Below are 5,706 nucleotides of genomic sequence, written 5' to 3' on the forward strand. Positions count from 1 at the left end.
TATATATATATATATGTATATATAAATATATACTTACAGAAAGAGACATTTACCCACGATTCCTGGCAGTGGAGCGAGCATAACTTGAAACCAAATGGTTAGGAAGCAATATTCTTTCGCACACATGGTATAGGTACATATGTAGATTTGAATGTTTTTTTTATACGTGCATATATGTATGTATCTATCTACACTCTACACACACACAAACACACACAAATTCACTCACACGCGCGCGCACACACGCACACACAGAGACACACACTCGCACATATATATGCAAGCGTGTATGTGTGTATGCAGTTCGGTTTGTGAGGAGGATGTGATGTGCCATTGATTGAAATCACTTTCGCTTCAGAAGCTAACAACTGATGCATTTGAATAAATGAGACTAATCTTATTTCTTCCATTCAGTTCACTGCTATTTACAATGGCTATTGTGAATTGCCGATCCAGAGACGATATGCAAAGGATGGAGCTGAAGAAACACATCTATTTTTAGTACATTATCCTACTTGGGTTATCAATGAAATCTTTCTGTAACTGTGCCAAATAGAAGGCTTGGTTGGATCATATGAAATACAATAGCGTTCTGTATTGATTTTTAACTGCGTAAGCACCTTGGTAATGGAACGCCTTGTGACAAAGATGATAGAAATGATTCGAAAATATTTGCCAAATGTCCTAATAGTGTGCACCGACGTAAATTATGATCTGTCAAAAACAATTTCTATTATCGAAAGATAAAGTTACCAATGCACGTGATTATTCAATAGCTAACTTGTTGAATATATAGCACTGTTGAGAGAATAAATAAACCATGAAGCATTAATGACACTGACTGAAAACTCACTACTCCATAAGTGTGTGAGAGCATGTGCATGTGGGTGTGAGTGAGTCTTTGTGCGCGTGTGTGTGTAAGTGCGTGCGTGTGTGTGTGTGTGTATGTGCGTGTGTGTGTGTGCCTGTCTGTGTCTGCACGCGCCTGTGTTAATGAGTTGTAGCTGGGAATTATTGTTTGCGCGAAACGCCAGTATCGGTGAAGAAATTACTCTGTTATTTTTTTACTCTATGACGTGCTTCAGTCAGTTGATTGTGGCCATGCAGGAGCACCGCCTTTAGTCGTGCAAATCGACCCCAGGACTTATTCTTTCTAAGCCTAGTATTTATTCTATCGGGCTCTTTTGCTGAACCGCTAACTTACGGCGACGTAAACATACCAGCATCGGTTGTCAAACGATGTTGGGGTGACAAACACACACACACAAACTTATACACACACATAATATATATATATATACATATATACGACGGGTTTCTTTCAGTTTCCGTCTACCAAATCCACTCACATGGATTTGGTCGGCCCGTGGCTATAGTAGAAGACACTTGCCCAATTTAAAAACCGGTTGAACTAAGAGGAATGTAAAAGTTATTAAATTCAAATTAAATTCACCTATCATTAGGAATCAAGCGTTGTTGGATGGTTAGACGTTTGCTTCCCAAAGACTTACTTTGAACTTCCATTTCATCGTTACGAACATTATTCATCTATAAGAATATATGTATCTATATTTCGTCGATGCATACTTGTGGAAGTTGTAAAAATAATTGAGAAAAATATGATAATTGTGCTTTCAGAACGAAGGATTTTGAAACCATTATTCTGCACCGATTTACATAAAAATTCTTGTTACGTTTGCCCTAATTAATTCCTTGAATGAATGGCTTGAAAGGTATGAAAAAGTACTAATCACTCTCTTGAAAATGGATACATTTATAAAAGAACGAAAATAGATGGACGAATACTTTGGGCTTTCATAGTGGGACAATTTACAAACAACACACATGGCAAAATTAAACGACTATTTCGTAGTCACACTCAGAATTCCACTATCATTTTGCAGAAAATAAGATTTCCCAATAAAACTTCTCAGTCATACCAGCAGTCTAACATAGGTACGTACGGCACATAGCCGCTTACATTTCCCCATACATATATATGCTCGCTTACGCAAAAGATAAGCAATTTCAAGCAGTATAACTCTATAAAAAGATTTAAAATATGTAGTAACTATTTGTTTTCTTCAAATAATTCATGAAACAATGAATGCATCACAAGCGTCGGTTCAACTCTCGCTTCTTATCATTAGGTTATGCAGGTGCAAACATGTAGAATTATTTCAAATACAGTTCCTTCAAAATTCTTTCATCGTTTATAGAATGAAAGTTAAGCTAACAGCTCTGTTGGATCCAATGTTCTACAGAGATACATGTGCATATCTGTGTTAGAGTATGTATATTTATATATATGAGTGTGTGGGTGGGTGCGTGTACGTGCTTGCTCACATGTGTATATATGTGTGCATGGCTGTGTATGTGTGTATGTATGTGTGTCTTGTATATGTGTGTGTGTGTGGTTCTGCTTGTGAGTTTACACTTAGTGACAGAAATCAATGTATATAATATATAATACGATCGAAAGAATTATGTACGTATGTTTGTGTATATATGCATGAATGTATGTATGTGTATGAGTGTGTGTGCAAGTATGCATGTTGATGTTTATGTGTGTGTCATTTTCTACACAAATGTTAGTGCTTATAACATGTAAAATTTGCGATTTGTAAAAGAATCCATTATGTTGGTATCGATTATTGTACATAATTGATGTTAGATATATCTCGCGAATATTTATTTAAAACGTTAACAGAGCAAAATATGCTGTCTTAATGATATAATATATATTGTACTTTTTGTCTTGTCATATAGGAATACAGTTTTCCTTCACGTACCAGTGCAAATCCTTGTTAATTGAATTATAGTTTTCAATTCGTACAGATTTGAGAACTCTCATAATGTGAATGTTGCAGTGAAAATTATGCGACATTTCATGAACTGAAATAATGGATTTTTCCTTCTTAATGATTATTCACGAATAATTTGTTTTATATTATTGAATGTTTTTTTTTTTTTTAATTAAAACAGGATTTGAAAATTTTGCTTTGTTAATATTCTTTGGTGGAAGGCTATCGATATCATCACAAATTTTTTGACAAATTTACAAGAGGCTTTACTTCTATCCGTTTAATTAATTCAAAGATATGATCCTACGACATGCATAATACTTTATACATTAGCATTTGCAGATGTTTAAAAATGCTAAGGGATAATAATTACAGATGTTGTTAAGAAAATTTATTAAAATGTATCGAAAATGTTTCTGATGTCGTGGTAACCTTTAAGAAATGGTGAAGTTATAAATATCATCGTATCAAATGATTCTGGATTGAGTGTAAATTCCATTAATATTTTTTTTAAATCGAAGAAAATGACTAAAAGTTCAGAAATTAATAATTAGAGAAGAAATTAAGATGGAAATGTTAAAAGGTGTATGTGAATATGAAAGATATACGAATATAACATATGCGAACAAAACATGAATTCTGATATGTCTAAATGGAGGAAGATTTTGTATACGAGATGAAATTCTCTTTTTATCTATTCCACGATTCTTTTGTTGTTGTTCTACAACAGTGTCAAACGGTTTGTGAAGTCTGTTTTTCAACATAGTTACCCATGCGGTCACGCACTTCTTTCATCGGTGATACAATGCTTGGGGAAGAAGCTTTTTATCCAGATGCTTAAAACAATCATCAACAGCAGCAATGACATCATCATCACTGCGATATTGGTTACCTCCGAAGTGTTTTTCATGTTGGGAAACAGAGTATAGTCAGATAATCAGGAGAATAGTCAGCGTAATCAGCCTGTTCGAATCTACACGCAGCAGCCATTGAAACAAAGGACTTCTGTGCTGAAGCATTATCCCCATGAAACAAGACACCTTTCCTCAGTTTTTGTGTGGGCGTTTGATCATAATGGCCGATCCTAACTGATTCAGCATGTTGTTATAGTTATTTCCATTAGCGGTGTGACCCTTTCATGATAGTCAACAGACACAATGCCTTGTGCATCCCAAAAAGCCGAGGTTGTCATCTTCCCTGCTGCTGAAACGACCTAGACCTTCTTTGGAGCAGGTGAGGATGGATGTTTCCACTGCATAGATTGTCTCTCTGTCAGTTGCTCAAAGTGATGAAACCAGTACGCATTCCGGGTTAGAAAGTATTCAAGGAAACCAACTGGATATGCTTCAAGCAATGTCAAATTTTCCCGTGATGAGATTAGACTGGTGCAATTCTGATCAAAAGTCTGGAGGCACCCACCGAGCAGAAGCTTTTTTCATGCCAAGTTCATGGAATATGCTAATAGTATTAGCTATTTGATTTTTAGTCAATCGCCTATCATCCATTATCATATGGGGAAAACGATTAATATTTTCCTTGATGGTGGCTCTGGCAGGATGCCCAAATTTTGCTTCATGTTCAAGATTCTCCCTTTCCCTCTTAAATTCAGTTGCCCACATGTATTTTGTTCATAAAGCTGAAGCATTATCTCTTATTGTAACACTCATATCAGCATGAACGTCGTTGGAGTCTAAGCCCGTTTTCTGCAGGTACTTGAAAACACCACGATGTCATTTGTCCATTTTTAAGAGAAGTGGATAATAATTGTATCTATTGACTTCTTTGAACGATCGGATGTAAGTTTACCTGAAAGAAAAACAATACAGTTATCCAAACGAGAGTGGAAATTAATGCATGCATGATTTCATAGCTGTAGCGCATCCAGCTTATTAACTAGCATCACGCCAGCCTATGAACTAGCGCCTTGTCAGCCTATGAACTTTTCAGACCACCAGACCGCTAGACCGCCGTATCATTAATATATATATATATATATATATATATATTGTATATGAATGCAGAGAAGCGATCGTTACCTGCACGTAAACCAACGCATTGGGGATAATAAATGCTGTGGGAAAATAACAGCACTAATACGAGAGCGTATAGACTGAATGAAACGTTTAAACCTACTTTGCGCAATAAATTCCGTCCATAACCATAACCTTTATCATTTTTGTGATAATACATGCAGATAACCTTGACTAGGTTTACGTGCTGTATTGACGCAGCTTTCCCCACATCTGCCACCTTTGATATTCCACAAGAAAGTTGAGTTAGAGATTATGGATGTCTTTATGTTTCCCACCGCAATGAAACAAAAAAAAAATATAAGCAAAGCATGGACCATGAAATGGTAAATTCAGCTATAAAATGTTACTCGTTCGGATTCGGCAGATACTATATAGGACTATATGTGTGTGTATATATGTGTGTGTGTGATGTGTGTGCTTGTATGTATTTGTGTGTATGTGCGTGCGTGAGTGGGTGTCTCTGTGTGTGCCTATGTGTGTGTATGCGAATGTGCGTATGTCCTCTATGCGTATGTGTATATAATCTCATATCGAAAATATTATATTGAAAATCTGGGCGAGACTGTCTTCAAAGGTTAATTGATTTAGGAACGTTATTGTTTCAAAGTGAACATAAAGAAAGGATATGTGAAAAATCTTTAATAAAACATCACAGTCTATCATGTTCCTATCTACAATATAGAATCTTTGAGAGAAAATCTGTTCCAATTTCATGCATATACACGTATATACAAAAATGCTAACGCGAAATGTCTTATAGAATTTAGTTTACGCTTTCATCTTCATGTGTGTATATATATATGTGTGTGTGCATGCGTGTGTGAGTGTACCCATACGTACTTATGGTATATATATATATATATATATAT

The 5,706-nt window shown here is 35.6% G+C and overlaps 1 protein-coding gene across 2 annotated transcripts in view; it reads right to left on the reverse strand.

Moving 5' to 3' along the window:
- The window catches only part of LOC106874384 (glutamate receptor ionotropic, kainate 2), a 1,088,700-nt gene that overhangs the window by 1,009,896 nt on the left and 73,098 nt on the right, over nucleotides 1-5,706 (reverse strand). The gene's annotated exons all lie outside the window — the stretch shown is intronic.

This window comes from Octopus bimaculoides, chromosome 2 (assembly GCF_001194135.2).
Source record: "Octopus bimaculoides isolate UCB-OBI-ISO-001 chromosome 2, ASM119413v2, whole genome shotgun sequence".
NCBI lineage: Eukaryota > Metazoa > Mollusca > Cephalopoda > Octopoda > Octopodidae > Octopus > Octopus bimaculoides.